This window comes from Neofelis nebulosa, chromosome 5 (genome assembly GCF_028018385.1).
Source record: "Neofelis nebulosa isolate mNeoNeb1 chromosome 5, mNeoNeb1.pri, whole genome shotgun sequence".
In the NCBI taxonomy this organism is placed as follows: domain Eukaryota; kingdom Metazoa; phylum Chordata; class Mammalia; order Carnivora; family Felidae; genus Neofelis; species Neofelis nebulosa.
The window spans coordinates 119,681,135-119,706,365 of NC_080786.1; the positions used below are offsets into that span (position 1 = coordinate 119,681,135).

At 36.3% G+C, this 25,231-nt stretch overlaps 1 pseudogene; it reads left to right on the forward strand.

Annotated features, from left to right (window-relative positions):
• Positions 1–25,231, forward strand: part of LOC131513185 (small ribosomal subunit protein uS2-like) — a 65,303-nt pseudogene that overhangs the window by 880 nt on the left and 39,192 nt on the right.

A 25,231-nucleotide genomic window follows, 5' to 3' on the forward strand; every position in this document is an offset into this window, starting at 1 on the left:
GGTGATGAAAAATAAGCAGTCTCTTAAAAAAAAAAAAAAAAAAGGATTCAACAAACGCAAGTGTTGTGGACAGAACACCTTCGTGTCCGGCTTCATATGTTGAAGCCCTGTGTCCCCGATGTGACTGTGTTTGGACACAAGGCCCTTAGGGAGGTAATTGAGGTTACATGAGGTCATAAAGGTGGAGTCCTTGTCTCCTAGGGCTGGCATCCTTATAAAAAGAGGAGGAGACACTAGAACTCACGGCCCTTTCCCACAAGAACAAAGAGAAGACGCCATCTGCAAGCCAGGAAGAGAATCCTCACCAGAAACCAACCCTGATGACACTTGATCTTGGACTTCTGACCTGCAGAACTGTGAGAAAATTAATTTCTGTTGTTTTAAGTCATCCAGTAGGTGGTATTTTGTTATGTCAGCCCTACCAGAGCGATATAACAGTAGGAGGTGAGGGGTAGAAGAAAATATGTACAGTTAACCCTTGAAAAACAAGGGTTTGAACTGCATGAGTCCACTTACATGGAGATATTTTTTGATAAATACAGTGGAGTATTGTAAGTGTATTTTCTCTTCCTTACAATTTTTTTTAATTAATTTTTTATTTTGAGAGAGAGATTTGTGGGGAGGGGCAGGGAGAGAAGGAGAGAGAGAATCCCAAGCAGGCTCCACAGTCATCAGCATGTAACCTGAAGTGGGGCTCGAACTCATGACCGCAAGATCATGACCTGAGCTGAAATCAAGAGTCCTACACTTAACTGACTTAGCCACCCATGCGCCCCTCTTCCTTATGATTTCTTAATGACATTTTCTTTTCTCTAGCCGACTTTATTGCAACACTACAGCATATATTACAGATACAAAAATATGTTAATTGACTTGTTACTAAGACTTCTGGTCAACAAGGCTATTAGTAGCTAAGTTTTTTGGAGAGTCAAAAGTTATATCAGAGTTTTGAAGGCATGTTGGGGGAGTTCTGTTGTCCCTAACCCCTGTGTTATTCAAGGGTCAATTCTAATTTAAAAATAAGTGAATAAAAGTGAGGTAAGAGTCATTAAGTTTTGTAAAAATTCCATTCTTGCCAGGATAATAATAAGAGCAGAGTGCTGCATATTACTGTCTGTTTGAAACAGATCTGCAGTAAAGCCAAAGGGTTGTGATACTTACGTGTCACAGAATTTTTCAGAACCCAGTAGACCTCTCAGGTGTCTTTTGACTACCTACAAATGACACCCTCTTTTTCTTTAATGTGGTTTGATTGAGATAGTACAATGCACAGTGTGAGAATGGCATAAAAGCTCATGGTACATTATGGCTGTTATGGTTTGGAGAAACCTTGGTGTCTGGGAAGTCATAAGCCACGCAGGGATGATAGATAGATGGTCACCTCATGATGTCACATGGAACAGCACTATCTTCAATATCTTATCAGATGTTCAAGTGGATGTTTATCGAGAGTTAAAAACATTACAATAAATGTTGAGAGTGAGAGTTATAGAACTGTGGAAAAGTTAATAATATGATTGCTAGAGTCTGATTTAATAATATGCAATCCCAATAACATATATTTGAATTCATGGAAAAATGTCTTCTATATAAAGGAGTTTGGATATCAAGTAACAAGTTATGGAAATTCTGTTTGCAAAGTTCCCAAATGGTGATTATCATTGGCACAATTCAGAGAGTGCCTCGGTATTCTATTTTTTAGTTATATTTGTGTAACCCGAGTGTCCCAAAGCTCCCTCATCTCTTCCTTGACTACACGTAAATCTCATTTCATGGGAGATGCAATATACATCACAGTGTTGTGGAAGACTCCTTAAGAGGAAGGCTGTTTGCTTTCTATGCCTTCCCTACTACTTCAGATTCTTGCTTCTCTTTCACCATCTCATTTCCTTCAGCTGTTCTTCTCTGTGCATGTGGCTCCAGCTGCTGCCATAAATGGGCAGAAACCATTTCTCCTGTACTCACCAAAGTCGGTCTAACTTGAAACTTTCATGCAACACCGAATTTTTATTAAAAATCTGGAAGTAACAGAGGGAAATATCACCAAGAAAAGAAGAAAAACATCCAATCTGATATTTTTTGTTGGCTACGCTTGTATCAGGGAATTTTCACTGGCCTACCCCAAATACTGGGGTGTTTTTTGCAAGTCCTTCCTTCTCCCATCCCCTTTCCAAGTCTTCCAGTGTTTTATTTATGCATCCAGAAGACAATTCCATAATGTCAATTATTTTGTTATACAGAGCAATTTAGCTCTTACTTTGCTTTATTTGCTTCATTTACTTTGTTTGCTGTGAAACATATTTTTTAAACTGTTCAGTAAAATTACCTGTTTGTGTACTGTTATGATTTTTAACACACATTTGTGTGACTGCTACCATGATCAGGATACACAACGGTTCTACCACCCGTTTGTAGACATACCCTCCCCCATTCCTAAGCCCTAAGAACTGATCTAGTGTTCTCCATCACTACAGCTTTTTGAGAATGTCATGTGAATGGAATCATAGGATATTAATTATTTGACACTGTTTTCTTTTACTCGGCGTAATGTCTTGAAATTTATCCAAGGTGTTGCGTATATCAATAGTTATAGCCTTTTTATTGCTGAATAATATTCCTTTGTGTGGATTTACTGTAGTTTATTTATCTGTTTATGTGCTAAAGGACATTTGAGTCGTTTCCAGTCTAAGTGGTTATAAACAGAACGGCTGTAACATTTTGTGTAGAGGTTTTTGTATGCATATAAGTTTTTATTTCTCTAAGTTAAATACCCAGTAGTGGGACTAGTAGGTCACATGGTAAGTGAATATTTAACTTAAAAACAAAACCTGCCAAAGTGTTTTCCAAGATGGCTGTACTATTTTTGCATTCCTACTAGCTATATCTGAAAGTTTTAGTTCTCTGCATCCTCAATAGCACTTAGTATTATCAGAATATTTTTAGCAATTCTGATAGGTATGTGGTGGCATCTCTTCAGGGTTAAAATATGTATCTCCCTAATCGCTAATGATATTGAACATTTTTTTTTCGTGTAGTTATTAGCCATCCTCGTATCCTCTTTGGTGAAGTATATGTTCAAATTTTAAATTTGTTCATTTTAAATTACATTGCTTTTGTAGTAAGTTTTGAGAGTTCTTTGTATATTAAAATTTGTCCCATCTACAATATTTTCTGAAGATTAATCTCCAAGAGACAGTGTTCTGATATTTGTTCCCATTTTTACTTTTTTTAAAAATTCCTGACTCAATAACAATATCCTTCCTCTTTGCCAAGACTAAAATCTGTACCTATGCTCTTTATCCCTTGATTCCTCTACCTCTGTCATACTCCTTTAATTATGTATGGTTCATTTTGGAGTTTGCAAAACCTCTTTTTGCATGATCGATTTTTTTCTTTAATGATAAAGTCTTTATATCTAATTTAAAAAAGAAACTAATTCATGATTCTTCTCTGAATTACTATCTCCCTGCTTCTCATCACTGCTAGGCTTCTTGAAAAATGTTTTGTATTTGCTACTGTCTTCTACCAAATTTATGCCACTCAAACTCTGCATCATCATCATTCTGAAAATGGTCTTAGAGTAATAACCAATGATCAGTAGTTTTGTCTACTGGTGGCCTCCTTCTGTTTATTTACCTTTTCGCAGCACATGACATTTTTGCCCACCACTTCTTTCTAGATAATGAAAATATCACAAAGAAATCAATCACTGTGATCACTGAGAAAAGTTAAAGTTAATAAATACTCTTGGAAGCAGAATCTTTTGTATGCTTTCAGGGAAAAAAAGAATTTTTATAGGAAAATTCAGGCAGATAAAGGATGCCGAAATGCTCAGAATTTAGCATATGCGTATAATTTAACTGGGCATGTTTATATGTGAAAGACATTTGTATTCATAGCATTTTTTTTTTCATTTTAATTCACTTGTTCTACCATATTGAAACATATGAACTCAGTTTACTAATGTAATCTTCCAGCATTCTATTTTTCTGATTTGTAAAATGGAGATAAAAATAGTAGCTAACCCAAAGTTTTGTCAGTATTATGTGAGATGATGAATGATTTAATAGAGTACCTGAAATATAGAAGGAAGTTAATAGGTAAACTATTTTTTTCTTTTCCCATATTTCTCTAATTCATTTCAAAATGAATTTTCAAGACAAAACAATTCATTCAGCTTGAATTATCATTCAGAATTAATCCCGGCAACCTATAGACTAAATTTTTAGAGTTTTGGACACAGGTTTTTTTTCTTTTCAATTGTGAATGTCTGAACACAGAGAAGATGATGTATATATGCCTATTACTTAATCTGGGTGAGTAATGTCTGTCTGTAGAGAACCTCTACATAAGCCAAATTTGTACAGTTGAACCAAGTCAATAGGAATTCTATCCTATGAATGCACTTGTACTGCTAGGGAATCATGAAGTAGTTCAAACATGATTTTGAGTGCTAGTTAACAGAAAGATAATACAAAATACTTCCGTTTATTTATCTTTCTTAAAAATTAGTTGTAACAAATTATTACATAAGTCTGTGCATATAGTTCAGTTCCCAAGATTTCTTTAATGCTTTTTTTCCATTAGTTCTACAAAACACTCTGCATTAATTTCTTAAGGAATGATTTATTTATTCTCTATAAGACAGTATACACTCAAGGACTTTCATTTTGCCTGTTTTCTTCCATAGACCTTCTTGCTTAAATAATTCAGTTAAGAATCTCTTGTATAAACCATGCTGTCTTTGTTTATTTTTATTGTTGAATCCATCTATGCACTTATAATTCTGGTTTTGCAAAGAAGCAAGGGCTATTAATCAAATTTAACTAAAATGGCTCTTCTTTGGACCATCTCTTTCAGCAATAGCAAAGAAGTAAATCATGTAGAAGAAATCCATTAGAATCATTATACTTAGCAAACAACATGTTTATGGCTAATTATAATAATGTCTCTTGGTAATATCTTGATGTTATACTTGAACACACAGTAGAAAATTGCTCGCTGTTCCTATGTCTCTTCATCCACTAAAGGTAGAACAGTTATTTTGAACCAACATTTGTGTGCATGTGTAGTATGTGTGTGTGTTAGGGGAGTGGTGGGGGTTGTAATCTACTTTCTTCCTAAAAATATTAAATATTATCTAGCATATATTTATTTTAAAATTGTTTTTAATAAGTTTGGTTTTTCAAAGTTGCATAAGAATCTGTGATATAGGGTGTCACCTCTGTGTGATGTCAAAATTTTCAAGTTTTAATTTTTTTATGTTGGTCAAAATTTGCACAATGGAATATAATTTGTTGTTTCAATGCAAATGTATTTGTTGATTTATTTAGTTTTAGGCATGCTTGTTATAAAACATTTCAAACAGTACAAAGTAGATGAAGCCAATGGTTTCTCGTCACATCCATTGGAGATAATGAAATATGGCTTTATCTATGTCTACACATTAAAGTTTATGAACTACAATATGACTCTTTTAATAACAATTTATCAACGCCCTTAGATAAAGGAAAGTGAGCTTGGTAATATTAATTTGAAACTGGGTGAGCAAGGTACTTCACTTACAGAGGGGGAATTTTAGGTCAAACCTCCTATAGCCCTCTACCTTTTCCTTCTCAAAGTTTAATATACATACTTGGGGTGCCTGGGTGGCTCAGTCACTTAAGCGTCCGACTTCGGCTCAGGTTGTGATCTCACGGTCCGTGAGTTTGAGCCCTGCGTCGGGCTCTGTGCTGACAGCTCAGAGCCTGGAGCCTGTTTCAGATTCTGTGTCTCCCTCTCTCTGACCCTCCCCCGTTCATGCTCTGTCTCTCTCTATCTCAAAAATAAATAAACGTTAAAAAAAATTAAAAAAAAAAGTTTAATATATATACTAATCAAGTATCTTGGTCTACTTGGACAGCTATGATAAAAATACTATAGACTGTGTGGCTTAAACAACGAACATTTATTTCCTACAGTTCTGGAGGCTAGGAAGTCCAATATCAAGGCACTTGATAGAATAGGTTGTCTATTGAGAACCTACTTCCCGGTTCATTGACTTCCAGCTTCTCATTTCCTCACATAGCCATTGAGCTCTCTGGGGTCTCTTTTATAAGGACATTTGTCCCATTCATAAGGGCTCCACTCTCATGACCTAAACACCTCCCAAAGACCCTACCTCCTAATACCATAACATTGGGGGTCAGAATTTCAACATATGAATTTTGGTAGGACCCAACATTTAGTCCATAACACCTAGGGAATCTTTTTAAATGGCAGACTGTGATTCATTATATTTGGGGTAGGGCCTGAAATTCTGCATTTTCAGTAAGCTCCTGGATAATACTGATACTGCTGGTCCTGGAAGCACACTGCACAGTGAAACAGTCCGTTCTTTCCCCCCACTCGCCTCTAGATTGGGTACTATTAAAAAATGATTAAAGAAGATAATTTAGGTTATACACACAAACTTTTATTTAATACTCTGCTCACCCAGAGAACTGCAAAATGGGGCAGAAGGCAGGAAGCTTTTACAAGATAAAGAACAAAGAGAAAAACAGAACTGTCTGATTGGCTGGGGCCACATAGTCAAGTCTGGGGTGAAAAGGAAAGGAAATGAGTATGGAGTCCAGGATTGGCTTGGTGTTTGATGATTGGCTGACTGGATATACTGTGTGTGTTGTCAGCAGGACATTTAAGTGACACAAATATGTAAGTTTCAGTTTGCTGATGTGGTACCCCAGGAAGGAGCATCTCCATCTTGGGCCTAGAAATTTATTTCAACAGTATTGTTGACTATTCTCCAACTTAAAATTTCTCATGTGGAGTTAAGGCCATCTGGTAATAAGCAGCATACTCTATTACTGATAATGCTTGTTTTTTTTCTTTTTCCTTTTGATGTGTAGAATTTGTAAACTTTTTGTTTTGGCCTTGACTATTGATGGCAGAAATTGGGGAGGGAGGAGGTGTAAAGATCTAGGATCCTTTGTACCAGGATGCCAGCAATTCCCAGATCTGTTTGTATAGAACTTTCCTAGTTTATAATGAGTAGATGCTGCCTGTCTTAAGATGTCAAATGGCCTTTCTGAGTGGGGTGTAAAGAGTTCAGTACTATTCCAATAATACCATTGAGTGGATTCTGGCATCCCTGAAATTCTAGGAAGTCATGATTACCAAAGGAGTGAGAAGACACAGTTCTGCTTAAAAAGCAAACAAACAAGGGGCGCCTGGGTGGCTCAGTCGGTTAAGCGTCCGACTTCTGCTCAGGTCATGATCTCATGGTCCGTGAGTTTGAGCCACGCGTCAGGCTCTGTGCTGACCGCTCAGAGCCTGGAGCGTGTTTCAGATTCTGTGTCTCCATCTCTCTCTGACCCTCCCCCGTTCATGCTCTGTCTCTCTCTGTCTCAAAAATAAATGTTAAAAACAAACAAACAAAAAGACGTAAAAAAGTATTTTAGCATGTGTGGTTTTGATGACTTAAAGGAATATAGCAATTCTGAATTTTTTTAGCAAAATATTTTGTTTGCTTTTAATAATGTATTGATTTAACAAATATCCTGACATCATTTCTGGTCCTATATGTATTCCTAAATATATAAGCAGTGCAAGGACAGAATGCTTAATTCTTTCACTAACAGCTGGGCCTGGGTTTCCCTGTCACTTCTTTTAAGTTTAAAAAAAGAAACATACAGACAGAATATGAAATGTAATTTACAAGAGATGAAGGAAGGGACTTCCCTGACCTCTAATGAAAAATAAAAAGAAAGCAGTTTTCAAAACTCCTAATGTTATTGCTGTGTTTAAGATATTTCTTATATTTTTCTTGCTATTCCATTTTGCTTTGTTTTCCCAGAATGGCTTGTTATTTGTGGGCAATTGTCTGGAAATGGGAGGAAATTATTTTTAAATTGTAGATATCAATATACTATAAAGCTTTTGCATTAAGCACTGGCTTCTACAAATTTATAGAAAGAATTATATTGAAAAGGAGCTAACCTCAAAGAATTTGAATCATCCAAACATTTTCTATAGTTAGGAACTCAGAGATTCTTGTATTTGTAAACACAAAGACTGGTTTAACAAGGGCTTTGTTTTGCATGAGTTACTGCATAAATTACTCCCTAGAAGAACTCACAGAAGATTGTTGCCCCACCCTTCCCTGCAGGAATATTGTGAAGGAAATCTAATTAACAGTACCTTTCACATACCACAAAGCTGCAGGACATCACAGTGTCATCATCTATGGCAACCATATGGCAACCGTATCCTGAAGTACTTCAGATGTTAAACTTACCTTTGGTTAGGAAAGAATTCAAGGTGCATCCTGCTTGGAATTCTTTGTTAAAAGACTTGTGAGGGTTGTAACTAAACATTTAAAAAAAGAGGAGAGGGAGGCATGTGGGTGGCTCAGTCGGTTTAGTGTGCAACTTCGGCTCAGGTCATGATCTCATGGTTCGTGGGTTTGAGCCCCTTATAGGGCTCTGTGCTGACAGCTTGAACCTGGAGCCTGCTTTGGATTCTGTCTCCCTCTCTCTCTGCTCCTCCCTTGCTCATGCTCTGTCTCTCTCTCTCTCTCTCTCTCTCTGTCAAAAATTTAAAAAAACATTAAAAAAAAAAAAAAAGGTTTGTGAGGGACAATGTATTTGCCTTCCACAGGGCCATAGTTCTTGGGCCTTTGTATTTCAAAGACGAATAAATAGTACAGCAAAAAGAAAAACGAAACAAAACAGGGAAATGAGCACATATTGTATACAACTAATTTAACCAAAATAAATGCTTTAAATAAATCAGTAACTATAAATCACTGTCATTTCTACAATATAAAAGTTTTAAGTAGGGAAAATCTCTGAGAAAATATAGTACTAAAGATCAACTAGGACAGCAGCTTTCATTTGTCAGTAAATTGTTCTCATTCTCAGACCATGTAATTGATGTATGTTTTCTCATTGCCTGTTTTTATTTGTGTGTTGTGTTTTCTAAATGGAATACAACTAACTGCAAGCTCATGAAAACTTTATTTCAGGTCATAGGTTAGGGATAACATTGGGAATTTTTCCCTTGTCAGAGTGACTGGCTATGACTTCTTGATTCATCTTGGAATTAAGCCTATAGAAATCCAGTGAACTAGAATTTAGTGGAATTTGTTGTATAGTTTGTGGTTTCATAAGGGAAAGGAGTGACAGATTTTTACTCTTCTTTAAAAAATATGGGTCTCTTCATTATACTATTCCAAATTAATAATAAAAGTTTACATACATAAGATGTATATACAAAGATAGGCTACTATCTTCCTTTGAGCCGTATACATCGTCTTGTTAGTGAAACCAAGAGTAACACTTACTTGGAGGATGGTAAGATGTTAGCATTTCTCTAGTTAACCATGTACCTGAATTGCACTATGAAATATTAATGCTAAATCATGTTCTCAATTGCTGTGATACTCTCTCCTTCTTAAAACTTTTGCAGACGATATAAGCACTTTAAAGAGGGAATAGAAATTGAGTCATTGAAATTTTTTCACCGATAAATGTATTGTATGTATATTTAATTAGTCATCATAATTTGAGATATCTGAAGCAATAATTATGCAATAATGCTTGGTTCATATAACAGTGGATCCCTTGAGAGCTCATAAAATATGATGCAATTTAAAGTATATTAAATATATTCATCTTCCTGGAATAAGAAAACATAATGCAAAATCCAAGCTAAAGCAAAGGCCAGTTCAAGAAATTAGTCTCTGGAATAAAATTCAACTTTATGTGTTCATTTTGAAAGATTACTAGAAATAAAACTTGGGGAAGAGAGATAAACAATATCATTTTCTTATAGCATAATCTATGTTGGGGGAAATAAGTAATATTAAAATATTTTAGATATAATATTATGCTTAAAGCACTCATTAAAAGAATGATAACCCATTTGGTTACATTTAATGAAACCTAAAAAATCAGTACATAACTGAATAAAAATGGGGTGGTGCAATAGCTGTTATTTGGCTGAATTAAGCATCTGGTGCAGTGCTGGGCACTTGGTAATATTTAGTAAATATATGCTTAATGAATGAATGGATGGATGAAGGAATATAAAGGCAGTTGTGTTCTTTTCTCATTTGTCTGATAGTGTTTCTGTGTTTGTATATTATCTGTGTGTGTGTGTGTGTGTGTGTGTGTGTGTGTGTGTTATGTAAATGACCTGAGATTTAAAGTTTATTTTCAAAGTTTAAAGACAAGATGAACATACAGATATATTTACTTATAAGAAAAATAACTATACAAATTTTAAGTGTGGACTTCACAAAGCGGGGAAGTAAAGTCAAGTCCATGGTGCACTTTATATGGTAGGAAATGTTATGTTCTATGTTCACTAAGTTCTGTAAGAAAATAGAGTACAAACTTGAAAATTCAGAATTTATTTTAGAAAACTTAACCACAGGATAATTCCACACATCAAATGGGGGCAAAGGAAACAAACTGTGGCAGGAAAAGAAAACAAAAAACAAAAACAAAAAGAAAACAAAAAAACCCCTTCTCTGTCTTCTTGAGTGCAACAAGAAGTGAATGATTGCCAAAGGAAATATCAGTTGTGACAAGTATGTAATCCCCAGGATATATATTATAGATTGGTTTGCTAAGACAGCAATCATATAAGTCATCTTATGAAGCCACTTATTATCAATAGTTTTTGCACTGTTGGTGGGAATGCAAACTGGTGCAGCCACTCTGGAAAACAGTGTGGAGGTTCCTCAAAAAATTAAAAATAGACCTACCCTATGACCCAGCAGCAGCACTGCTAGGAATTTACCCAAGGGATACAGGAGTACTGATGCATAGGGGCACTTGTACCCCAATATTTATAGCAGCACTCTCAACAATAGCTAAAGTATGGAAAGAGCCTAAATGTCCATCAACTGACGAATGGATAAAGAAATTGTGGTTTATATACACAATGGAGTACTACGTGGCAATGAGAAGGAATGAAATATGGCCTTTTGTAGCAACGTGGATGGAACTGGAGAGTGTTATGCTAAGTGAAATAAGTCATACAGAGAAAGACCATATGTTTTTACTCCTATGTGGATCCTGAGAAACTTAACAGAAGACCATGGGGGAGGGGAAGGAAAAAAAAATGGTTAGAGAGGGAGGGAGCCACAACATAAGAGACTCCTAAAAACTGAGAACAAACTGAGGGTTTATGGGGGAGTGGGAGGGTGGGGGTGGGTGGGTGATGGGTATTGAGGAGGGCACCTGTTGGGATGAGCACTGGGTGTTGTAAGGAAACCAATTTGACAATAAATTTCATATTAAAAAAATAGTTTTTGAATGCAAAATAGGAGATTCTTTTCCATAAGAAAACAATAATTTTATCCTGGACAGCAGTTCCCTTTCCAAAGCAATTTTGTTACAATAATGTATATAGAAGACAGTTTTTCAGAGAACATGAGGGCACTTTGTCTCAATGCGATGATTTGGATTGATACTGCATTTTGGTGCACAGCCCACTAATGCATAGAATTGTATCTTGAACTTTAATTGGGAGAGAGTGAGCTAGAAATATAGTGGTCAGTTTTATAGAGTATTTCTATATGGCCCAGAGGAATACTGTAATATATGTCAATAATAATAATAGATTTTATGTCAGTTAATATTTTATTTGAAGCAACATTGTTTACTTTCACTTTTTTATTTTTATTTTAAGTGGCCATGTATCTAATGACAAATTCTTCGACTGAAGAATCTCTTTTATGCATTACTACTCTAATGGATGTTTCATAAAATTTATAAAACATTTTATTCATGATTATGTACAGCAATCAAATAAGCAGTGTACGTTCACGGGAGATTCTGAAGAGTCAACATACGCTTACTAATTTTGTTTTCAACTAGATCAGAGGTCAGCAAATCTTTTCTGTAAAAGACCAGATAGTAAATATTTTAGGTTTTGTTGACCAAGAGACAAAACTGAGCATTTTTTGAAGGCACTTACATAGCAAGAGAAAAAGCATGTTTTTGCTAAATTTTGTAGACTGAATTCAAAATATAATAATTAGCATAATTATAGAATTATTTTAATAACGTTTCATCTAAATGAGGTTAAACTTTCGTCTTCCGCATCATAAAAATTGATTGCAAATATTCATCTGTTAATGCTGATCTGAAATGAAATTTTACATATTTCATCTTTGAAAATGATTTTCAACTATAGAGACACAGCCAAATACTGATATCAGTCCATTAGCATATGATTTTAATTGCACATATGTATCCCTTAAAAAGAAGTTAGAATTCTATCAAATACTTCTCTTGATAATTGTCTTTTATCATGTCATTGCGTTGCAAAGTAATCATTCTCACCAAAAGTTTAGGTGGCAGCTTCTCAATTGTGAGGTTAAATGGATTTTGAAATAAGAAAATTTCCCTTATATTTTCGTTAAGATGAGAAACATACTATTGAAGCTACAGTTTGATCTTGGAAAATACACCTACTTTAAATATCTGTGGGAATGGAAATCTTGCTTTGATTTTTGACAAAGGAATAAGTGAATAGAACAATTTGACATTGCTAATGATTCATGTAACATTAGTTAACTGAATGACATAGTTTAAGTTCCACATATAAGCCCGGTTTTGCCTTGTAATCGTAGGTTGAATTCATTAAGAAACATTTTCAAGCCTGCAGCAAAAGCTAATTTCTAAAGCTATTCAGTAATCATTAATATTGTCCAGAGGCAACTCTTCTCATTGAGAAAAAGATTCCAATCTCATCTTTAAGGTGAAAAATTACCAAAAAAAACCCACTCCCAATGTTAACCCATCAAACTGCCAGATAGTAGGACAAATCAGGATATTCAGCTTCTATTTCTGACAAAAAAAAAAAAAAAAAAAAAATTGCAGAACTACCCACCAGAGTAAATGAAATTTATAGTGATGTTGCTGGTTAATAATGTGGTAGATTAAGATATTGTGTGGAAAGTACTTGCTGATTAATAATAAATAAATATAGACATAAACACATTATATTTTCATAAGTTTCTAAATATATCCAAATTTGCCTTTTTCTGTTTCACATCAGTTGAATTTTTCCAGCATCAGTTGAAATACATTTTAGCAGATTATACTTCAGATTGTACTGAATTGGCATTTATCAACTTCTTTAAAAACATTGTCACTTACAGTTATTCCAAGCAGATTATTCAGAGAGAATGATTATTCAGTCACTTCAAACTCTTTATTGACCAAGAATTATTATATAAATAACCAGGAATTATTAGTAACATCTGTTGATTCATACAAAAACACTGGAAATGATTTACCTTGTTCTTTAGTTCATTATTGATGCTGTTCTCAGATCTCAAGCAACTGTTCTTACAGGAAGGATAACTGATTTATAATGGAAGTATGTAATAGCCATACATTGGTCTCTGGCAGGGCAAAAACAGGTGGCAGGCTAGATTTGGCCCATTTGACATTGATTGCGAACATTTATACTACATGACGATTCTGAGAGATGTCCAATTCTTTTTTTAATTAAAATTTTTTTAACATTTATTTATTTTTGAGAGATAGAGACAGAGCATGAGCAGGAGAGGGGCAGAGATAGAGGGAGACACAGAATCCAAATCAGGTTCCAGGCTCTGAGCTGTCAGGCTCTGAGGCTCTGAGCTGTCAGCCCAGAGCCTGATGTGGGGCTTGAACTCACAAACTGCGAGATCATGACTTGAGCCAAAGTTGGATGTTTAACTACTGAGTTACCACCCAGGCGCCCCTGAGAGATGTCCAATTCTTGGCACAGAATGAGTCCTTGATAAATAACTATTAATTAAAAGTATGTGTATATATATATATATATATATATATATATATATATATGTGATACACATGTTTATACATTCATGTGATATATACACATACAAAGGTATATATGTGATTAACATGTTAGTGCATATTAACTTTTTTTTTGTATTTGAGTTACAGAAAATATAGATACAAATGGAAGTATAAATTATAATACCTCTCTTCTTGGGATAGGATTATGTTCTGGAGACAGTTCATACCAGCTAACTAGAGTCACTTGTTCAAATTACTGACATTTTTGAGCCAAAAGTACATTTTACCAGAAAGGTAACATACTGAATTTCATCTCTTCTTAATTATCCTACCACAGTTTTTGGTTTTCCATGTCCTTGAGGTTATTTATGTCTATTATATCTTTATGGTAGAAATACTATGTGAAGATGTGCAACTATGAATTTCTGCCCAAGCCTGTATTCAATGACTATACATTATACATACTAAAACTGGCTATGATGGGTATTTACACACAAGGATAGGCAAATACTACAGATCAGGACTTGATTTATAGTTCTGTCGATTATCTAGACTTAAGAAATTAATAGAGTAACTGCTAATAATGCAGATTAAATGTAAATGTGTGTTGGGTGTGTAGTTTTTACATTGTCAATAACAGACACACACACACAGGTAATACTTGAAAACTGTATCCAAATCAGCACAGAAGTTGCTCAAGTCATATAGCGAGGTTTAATTTCCTCTTTCTCATTAATGTGTTTGAAAAATATTGGTGATCATTCCCAACTTACCACTGATCTCTGAGGCTGCCTGCTTGTCAGGCTGCTCCTAGCTTGGTCACCCACATACAGCATTTAAAGTCTCCAGTGTGATGGGGGGATAAGGGGTGGAACCACAAAGGAGGAGACTTCCCAGAACTGGCCCTTAGTCTTTGTCAGTCTTTATAGAGCAGTGCCCTCTGTAAATGCCAGTGTAACAGAAAGTGACAACAAAGAATTGAATCCCTTGGAGAGTTGAGAGGAACATGCAGTAGGGCTGGTGAAGGGCACAGGGCTTCCTGCACTCAGTCCTGAGGCCCTTGAAGGAAAATGTCTGGCTGTCCTCTCTGTCACTCCCTGTCCTGGGACAGATCTGTCCTGGTACAGATTGAGTGTGAAGCCCAGGTCCAAATCCCACTTTTGACCCTGAGGATGTTCTGCACAGGCCTGGTGGAGCTCAGGAGTGGCTGGGTGAGGATCAGAGCCAGGAAGGAGCCTGCTACAGGCCCCTGGCTCACCCATGCTCCTCAGTTGCAGATAGAGAAGATTGATGGCTCATGCAGGCTCTGTTGGATAAGTGAAAAGGACGTAAACCTCTCTGGCTAATAATTTGTGAAAATATGTAAAGAACTTTAAAAATACTTTTGCACTTGATCCTTTCTTTTCAAGGATCTTTCAAAAAAAGTTATATGAAATTCTGATAATACACAAAACTCATCACAGTACTATTTAAAGAAGAAAAAGATGAAAACAATTTAAATCACCTACAACAAAGGACCAGTTAAATCAATTATAGTATGTTCATTTTATGGGACATAGGTTGTCCATAGAAAGGGTGATTAATCTTCCCATAAAAGAAAAGGGAAGAGATAAAACTATGTAAAAATAAAACAAAACCAAAAATTCCATGTATAGTAATAACTGAAAATTTTGAAAAACAAGCTTGTAATAGGTTAATTTATATGTGACAAGAGAATCACAGATTTTTTAAAGTGAAACCTAATGGAAAAATTGTTGAAAAACATGAATAGAGAATTCTCAGAAAAAAAAATCCAATATATCTAAGAAAAAAGCACCCTCTTTGAAAATGTTAAATTAGGTACTTGTTTATGCTGATCAGATTAATATTAAAAAGTCCTTATATCAATGCTAATAGCACTAATAGCACTCACAAACACTGTGTACATCGTTAAAACCATTCTGGAGGACAATTTGTTAAATTTATTCACGAAACATTTAGTCTTTATTATCCATCAGGCACTGAGGAGTGCTGTGTATAGGGGTTGGGGGAAGGTCAGAAGGGTTTTGCCATTAACCGCCTAAGAAGATGGCATCTACATTTAGGGTTTTTACAAGTGGGGAGAATTGACATTCCTGCTCCATTGCCTTGGGCCACACGACTTGCTTTGACTAGTGGAGTATGGGGAAGACTAGGATATGCCAGTTCACCTGGAGTAAAGCTTTACAAGTCCTGTTGTGTTTGGGACATCCCCCATGAGGAGAAGGTGTCCATGTAGCTCCTTTATCCTGGGCCTTTGAATTTTTTTTTTTTTTTAACATTTATTTATTTTTTTTGAGACAGAGAGAGACAGAGCATGAACGGGGGAGGGGCAGAGAGAGAAGGAGACACAGAATCGGAAGCAGGCTCCAGGCTCTGAGCCATCAGCCCAGAGCCTGACGCGGGGCTGGAACTCACGGACCGCGAGATCGTGACCTGAGCCGAAGTCGGACGCCTAACCGACTGAACCACCCAGGCGCCCCTATCCTGGGCCTTTGAATAAGAAACTGATCTGACTGAATGGAGCAGACTTAGACTTCGGACTATAACCTAAAGTTATAAATCATTATTTTAACACTTATAATTCTATAAAACTTTCATTTACATCAATGTATAATCACTGAACTAATGACAATAAAACTAAGAGAAAAAATCAAAATAATTTTAGTAGAAAAGAAAGTGTCTTACTATGGTTCTGGATCTCTTAAGTAAGCATACTGGGAGGTAGAATCAACCCAAAAGCTGCAAAATTGGTTTTTAGGTTGAATGGAGAGAAAACTGAATTCAGCGCTATGTGTAGAAACATTTGTTGCCAGTGAAGAATGCTCTGGGAAGTGGGAGTCCCTTGAAGGAGGAGATTTCTTGGGAGGTTTGTTCTTGCTTTCTAGAAGAGGAGGCAGGCCAGCAATTCTCTTCTTAGGAGTTTCCCTTTGGGTTCCCTCTGCAGCAAATGGCTTCTCCTGGTTGGATGAGGTGGGGGATCAGACTGTCCCTTCAGATGAGAGGTTTACGTCAAAGTGAGATCCTTCATATCTTCCATGCAAGAGCTGCAAGACAATTTCTGTCTTTGTCTTGTGGAAGAGCTGCTGTATCTCTTTCGCTTGGGGTCCTGACCTCCTGTTGGTGGCATCTGGTTCCTACCAGCTACGAGACCCTGGATCACTGCCCCGTACAGCATCATGTACCTCCTTCCCCAGGAGGGACCTGTTCATACAGAGGATTCCCCGGTGGTCTTCTAGGAACGCTGCCAAATGTCTCAATTAGAACATAAGAGACATAAAGATACTTTTAAAACATTCACATTGAATGCTAACCCAACAAAGTTTTGTCTGAAGTCCCCCCCCCCCCCCCGTTGTTTTTTTTCTTCAAGTCATCAAAGTCCAACATCAGCATTCCCCACCTGTTATCATGAACTTTTCTCTCATGGGAAATTCCCTGACATTGATAATTGACAATGACTATTTCCAATTCTTCTGAAAGATTTTGGCTTCTTTTTTATATGTGTCCAACTCTTCACATGCATGGCTGATCTTTTCAATTGCTTTGGAAAGATTCTCCCCCTTTTTTTGTGTGTTAAATTTACTCTAAATTGGATATTTCATGAAAATGTATTTCTTGATGCAGTTCAGGGAGGACATAAGGTTTCTGCTGGAACTTTTGCTGTTTTACTTTCTCAGTTTGGAGATCTTTAATATGATCTTTAAGTGGGTTGATTATTTTGCCTTCTTCAGCTAATTTAGTGTACAGTTGGTTTCTTTTTCTTCAACACTTTTTAAGAAAGTGATTAGTTTCCTATGGCTGCTATCACAGATTACCACAAATTTAGTGGCTTTAAACAACACAAATTTATTATCTTACAGTATGGACGTCAGAAGTCCAAAATCAGTTTCATTGAGCTAAGATTAGATGTCAGCAAGGCTACGTTTCCTCTAGAGGCCCTAAGGAAGAGTCCTTTATCTGTCAGCTTCTGGAGGCTCCATATGTTCCTTGGTTTATGGCCACATCACTTTGACCTCTGCTTCCATCATATCATTTCCTTTTCTGACTCTGACCCTCCTGCCTCTTTCTTAAAAGGATCTTTGTGATTGCACTGGGCCCACCCATAAAATCCAGGACACTGTTTTCATTTTAAAATCCTTCACTTAGTCAAATCTATCAAGTCCCTTTTGCCATGTAAGTCTCTGGGGATTAAAATGTAGACACCTTTGGGGTGCCATTATTCAACCTACCACATCAGTCCATTTCTTCTAAACTTCTACTAAGATGTCTCCAGTTTCTGATACATTTGTTTTATGGAATTACCAGTTCCTGCAATCCATGTTGTCTTCTTTAAGACCAGGATCGCTCAGCTTTAGCAAACCGTCCCCTAGTAATTTGCTATATATATTTTTTACTTTACAAACTTACCCCATACCACTTTAGAGTTTTATATTATTGCATTTCATTTAATGTTCACCCACTCTTCTTTTCCATCCTTCTACCTGTGAAAGCAGCTTTATGCTTTCTTCAAGATTGGAGTTTTCATTCAGAGCATTTTTAATGTTGTCTGAACTTACACTTCATTTTTCTGGTGTAAATTGAAGGCCATTTTAGTTGCAGGTACTTGAAATTCTAAGTGTCTTGCACCATTTACCATTTAAAGACTGAATTTTTCTTGTTAAGTTTGTCATCAGCCCAATTTTTTCTAAATATTTTGATAACTCTTCTTTAGTTTTTTTTTCTAAGTCTCTTAAGCACAAGTAAAGAGTTGGAGATTCTAGGTCCTTATTTATGGCCTCCAGCTTTTGTATTTCTGTTAAATTGTTCTCAAGTCTGGCTTCCATTAAACTTAATTGATGCCTGGGAATTATTCTTTATGATGCTAAGCATCTAAAAAATGTGCTCTCTTTTCATTGGAAGGGCAGAAACTCCGATGGCCAGGTCTTTGTCTCTAACTGTATAACAGGGTTCTCAAGATTAAAGAATTCTAATATAACTAAAACTTCTGCTCTCCCTACAACAACCTGTAGAGATTTGGGTCTGGTCTGACGTCCTTTGTCAGCAGTGCCTCTGCCTGCCTCGGTCTCTCAAGGATGAGAGTGATATAGAACTTCACAGCCATCAGCTGACTTATCTTGGCCCCAGAGGCCAAGCTAAGCGACATCATGTTGCCAAGCCAGAGAATTCTGTCAACATTCTTCCTGGAACCACAACACAAGTGCCTGATAACCAAGACCAAATTTAATGTGGTTGGGAAAGAAGGGGCAAGTACACTAGAAGACAATATCCCAACTTTCCTAATGTGTAACATGGTGACAGACATACATAAGCATAGTATCGAATGATCCCAGGGGATATAAATTAGACCAGAAGGCCAGTGATAATGTTCAAGGGCTCTGGTCATTCCAGCCCTGTCTAGTTCCCAGAGTACCTTGGGAAATATGTGTCTTGTCTCACTTATAAACCATTCAAGGGCACTGATTGGGATGCTCCATTGGTTGTGAAGCATGGTTTGGAAAGATTTGCAGGTTGTCAGTTCTGACCAATATTTCATCTTCTCTTAAATGAACTTTTTATTCTGTGTCCTGTGGTTCATCTAAGATTGTCAGATTTAGCCAGTAGAAATACAAAGTGTTCAGTTGAATTTGAATTTCATAAGCAATACATAATATTTTAGTATAAATATTTTCCATGCAATAGTTGTGACATACTAATGATAAAAAAGATATTTGTTGTTTATCTGCAATTCATGATTTAATAGGACATTCCTGTATTTATCTGGCAAACGTTTTTTCTTTGGAAGCATCATTTTGCCTACAGTGGTATCAGAAAACTCTGCTCTCAGTGCCTCTCCTTGTTTCATGCATGGCTAGCCTTAAATGTGTTTTGAGGGGAAGGTTATGAAGGGCTCAGCAAAGGATTTCAACCAGCAGTGTGCAGAAGCCAGATCCTACTAGCTGGTTAAAGCTGATTGTAAGCATCTTTTGCCCACTCTGTGCTCAGCAATGTCTCATTCATAGCTTGGAACAAGTTGGTATTTACATGAAAGAAATAGAGAAACACTAGGAATGAAAGTTGTCTTTAACCTCTGAATCCTCAGTCTCTAGGATGGTTGGTTGTTTTCACTTACACATGATTATGATCGATCCTTTTTAACCATAAATTTTGTCATTCTTAGAATATGGAAAAAATCCCTGAAGTCAGTTTTCTCCCCTTTAGAGTAAGGCGAACAAGAAATACCATTGCCACCAGAGGTCACTCTTAACCTCCTGAATCCAAAAGCACCCACGCTATAAAAGGAATCCCTTGGTGCACAGAATTAGGAAAGACATTTTCTGTACCATAAAATATATGACCTAAAAGTCACTCTACATTTTAACCTATCACTATGGAATTTCCTTGGTTAAAGTACCAGTATTATGGATATTATTATTTAGTATCACTTTCCCATTGGTTGTCAAACACAAAAATGTTTTATTCATTTGAGGCTCCTCCTTTCAGTGCTACCAAAAGAAATAAAGAATATTAAGAGAGGAAAGAAACTATCTTTAATTAAGGTTTAGTTTTACATAAACAATCTTGGACATACTGTGAGTTTGTAGTACTAAGGAGAAGGCTTCTGTAGAGGTAAAACACCCTGAAGGCCACTTGATCAGTGAAAGGTAATGATTCATATCATTTGACTTAAAACATAACACTACTTAAAACATAGCTCCATTCGGCATATATTTTCTTAAATATTATTTAATAAAACTAAAAGTTTTTGCTGGGCGCTGTCTGTAAGTTGTGTGAAATGAATAAAATATTGCCATTTTCTGAGATGAGAATCTAGTGGAGGAATTATATATGTATATATTATTTCCAAATAGTGAACAGTTTAGTAGAGATTTCAACAACATGCTACAAGAATTCAGAAGCAGAGCAAGTCATTGTAACTTGTCTCTTTTCTTTTAAATTTGTTGGCTAATTTGTGGCTTAGATATCTTCTTGGTGTGAACAAGAGGCTCACATTCTATTGGGGAAAGTATTAGAAAGTAAAGAAGTAAATAAACTATAAGATAACTCCAAATAGTTCCAAGCACTATGAAGAAACTAACCCAGGGTAATGAAATAGGGAGTGACTGGGGTACAATTGCTGCAGTCAGATACGGCTTCCCCTGGGAGGAAACCTTTGGGTCCTGAAAGAGGAGTTCTGTGCAGATCTAAAGGAAGAACAGATCTAGGCAGAAGAGTGGGAATTTAAAAAGCCCTATGATGAGAACTCAGGGATTCTTACAGAGCTAAGAATTAATGGAGTTAATGAAGTGGTTAAACTATAAGATTTATTGATAGGCATATTTGAAGGAATGCCCTTGCATATGTAATGGATGGACCAATTTAATGAACCTCCCTGAAATCTGAACTGGCTAGGTTACTTTGTTACTAGGTGACGTCCATCTCCTGCAGGCTCTGGGAAGAGCACCCAGACCTGCCACAGAGAGAGAAGGTAAAAACAGCCCTGCAGAGCAGCATGTTCCAAAGCATGCTGACCATCAGGTCTCACCTGGGAAGACTAACTTGTCCTCACACAACATGGAGAGCTTCAAACTGTGACACTGTACTTAACAACTGGAGGAACGAGTCTAATGTTGTGCTGAAATTGAATGACACCAAGTTAGAAGTAGACTTTGTCCAATATTGAACACGATGAAAGATTTTTAAATTTTGAAATCATGGTGAGTGTGATTATATAAATCTGCAAAACTGATAAGGGGATTTTTTAATGTTTATTTTTGAGAGAGAGAGAGAGAAGGAGAAAAAACACGAGTGGGGGAGGGGCAGAGAGAGAGGGAGACAGAGGAAGCAAGCTCCGTGAGAACAGCAGAAAGGCCAATGTGGGGCTCAAACTCACAAGCCATGAGATCATGATCTGAGCCAGAGTCCAACGCTTAACTGACTGAGCCACCCAGGTGCCCCTGATAAGGGGATTTTTTAAGGCATTTAAAAAGATGAACTTAAACTTAGTAATCTTGTGAAAGTAGCTTTTAAAAGTTTTATTTAAGGATGCATATAAATGAATTGTTGACTAGATTCAAGAAGCTGAAGGGGATCTTTTTAAAAAGAGGATGCAGTAAAATTTGCTTTTTGTTTACATCAGATTTCATGAATACCACCTTCTAGGAAAAAAAAACTTTGTCCTTGTAGTCCCTTCCATGCTGTGTGCATGGAAATGTCACTCATTTCTTCCCCCTAGGTCCTTGGCTGCTAGAATGTGGGCATGAGAGACAGGCTGCACTGAGCATGTACACCTCAGAGGCAGAGATTAGGGACCATTGTAGGGTTTGAGAATTTCTCCTCTTGTGGATGTGTGGGAATAACTTGACTGAATAGCTCATCTGTTTCATTCATTCAGTCATTCATTTATTCAGTTTGGAGTCAGGTTGACATGGGCTCAAGTTTTCTTTTTGTCATATATTTACTATCTTATTCTGTACTATTTGGATTTCTAAAATTTGTCAATATCGAAAGGAAAATGAAAATAAATAAATAAATAATTTATTGAGGTTAAATAAAAATGCATGTGAAATCCTTAACACAATGTGGTTGGCCAGTGCTCTCAGTAAGTGATAAAAAGCTCTTGCTATTGTTTTTATTATTCATTTACTAATTAAAAAACTAGTTATTACCTACATTTATTATTAGGAGAAATTGTGCTAGATTCTGAGAATAAGGACAACAAATAATAGTTACTTGTCAAATATATACATGTGTCTAATATATTGTCTAATTTATTATAGATGCATATATATATATATATGATTACAAATTAGATGTTGCATAGAACTGTGGGTTGAGAAATAGATATAATAATATCTGTCATGAGGAAACCAAGGCCCAGAGAGAGTAATGAATTTCCCAGATGGTACAGCTCATAGCAGAGCCAGAGTTTCATGGCAGCTCTGCTCAGCCCATCCCCGTTCTCTTAACAAATGTCACCAAAGTGCTTATCTCTTTGGCACAATGAAGAATAGTTGGTTCCTCATGAAATGACCGTTGGTGGGTATTAAGAGAGGCTTAAAGAGTAGTGTCTTTTAAGATGGCTTTGGAAAGAAAGGTATAATGTATGTGTTTATCGGATATGGGGGAAGAGGGCAGATTGGAAGAATTAGTAGTAGAAAGGGAAGTTAGAATGTTCTTTCCATCAGAAGTAGAAAATAAAAAGCCTAGTTCCAGTAGTAGCAATAACATAGTTAAAAAAAAATGTTTTATTTATTTTGAGGAAGAGGAAGAGAGAGTCTCAAGCTGACTCCACAAGTCAGCATGGAGCCCCACTCGGGGATCAATCCCATGACCTTGAAATCATGACCTGAGCTAAAATTAAGTTGGATGCTCAATCGACTGAACCACCCAGGTGCCCCAACAGACAATATTTTTTAACAACAGATACTTTTAAATTAAAATCTCCTTAATTAAAGAAAAGCAGATGGGGTGCCTGGATGGCTTAGTTGGTTAAGCATTCGACACTTGGTTTTGGCTCAGTTCATGATCTCACAGTTTGTGAGTTCAAGCCCCACATTGGGCTCTGCACTGACACTGTGGAAACTGTTTGGGATCTCTCTCTCTCTCTCTCTCTCTCTCTCTCTCTCTCTCTCTCTCTCTCTCTTCTCTCTCTCTCCCCCCCCCCTTTCTGCCCTTCCTGTTTGCTCACTCTCTGTCTCTCTCTCCCTCTCAAAATAAGTAAATAAACTTAAGAAAAATAAAGAAAAGCAGAAAATTGTTAACTTTTGAAAGTCCACTATAAAGTTATTCCCTATACTTTTAAGAACCTTATGGAAGGTACACAATAAATTCTCATAACAAAAGACAAGCTCCTCTTTTTTAGTAACTTAGGAAAGGGAAGAGTTTTTTAAATTAGAATTCACTTAACGCATTGGTTAATAAAGACAAAAACAGAGCTCATATTTTGTCCATTCTTAATGCATGCATTTTGTGTTGGTTGGGCTTGCAAAATAGGGGATTGCTGCCTGGTAGGTCAGTGTAACACATTACTGAATACTAATAAGTTATATGAAAATTTGTAGGGAAAAAGGTGTTGCTGTTCCTGGTGAAAGGCATCAAATGGTTGTTCACATAATAAGTGCATATGATTATGGTCCATTTTACAATGTAAAATATTTTGCATCAGAAATAATTTCAGTATTTCTGTAACCTCTAAGTCTATACTTGATTCCAACACAGCTGGAAATCCATGGCCAACTACTTTGATGCTTCCTCTTGTTATTTCCCCTTTGATTTTTCTGGGAACATCTTGAAAATACCAAGTCTGGCCTGCTGCCACCCCATGTCTCTCTCCTTTTGATGATAAATATTACCAGAGAGTACTGAGATATCCCCACAACTATACCTGCTAGTATTTCTTATTCCCTAATCACAGCCAAGTTTTCATTGTTGTCAGTAATTCCGATATATCTCTGCTTAATCCTAACCTGTTTTCCAAATTAATTCTTGCAGATTTGTCCGTTGAACTCAAGCTCCTTATTTCTCTTCTTCCCGTTTCTACTCCAATGTTATTGGTCTTACCCCATTGTTTTATTTACCAAAAACTTTTCAGAGTATGTTTCACCATCAACCACTTCCTCTCTAATGACTTATAATTTTGTTTCCATATATTCTCTAGCAAGTGGAGGGCTGTATGAAATAGAAACTAGACCTAGATGTTAATTGCAGCTACACCCTTTCTGGACCTAAGTTACCTCATGTATGGAATAGTAATAAGTAAAAAATGCACCACACAGTTTTGTTGTGCAATCAGATACATCATGTAAAGGATATAGCATATGCTTGCTAGAAACAAGGTACAAAATAAATATTGAATTCTCTTTTTTCCTCTGACTTATTAACACATGTTTTGCCTCTCTCACCATTTCTTTTGTATCTCCCTTGGGGGTTTCAATGTTTTGTTGATAGCTTCCTCTTCATTGTTTCCTATAATTTATTCATGACCAAAACTTTAAGCCTCAAATAGGTTTGTCCCAATTATATATTTTTGATTTACAAAAATTTGGATTTGCAAGTAGCCTTATTGATCACCTGACTGAACTTCATTATTACAACAGAGAACGAAGTCTCAGATTAAGTTACTTTTCCAGAAACAGGAATTAATGGTGATAGAATCTCCATCTCCCGACTTTATGACAGTTTACTGCCAGTTCTTTCTCCAAAGCTTCAATGTTTCATTTTTAGTCACCTGATCATCTTACAATAATCTTGTCTTTCTCACAATTAGCAAAGTGTTTCACACTTACCATCTCATTATCCCAAATTTGCCCTTAAGCACACTGAAGCTCAGTAAATTTAAACTTCCTTGGGTTGCATAACTAGTGGTAGAGCAAGAGCTCCAATACGTCATTTGTAAGAAATCTGGCTCAAGAACCCAGTTCATACTT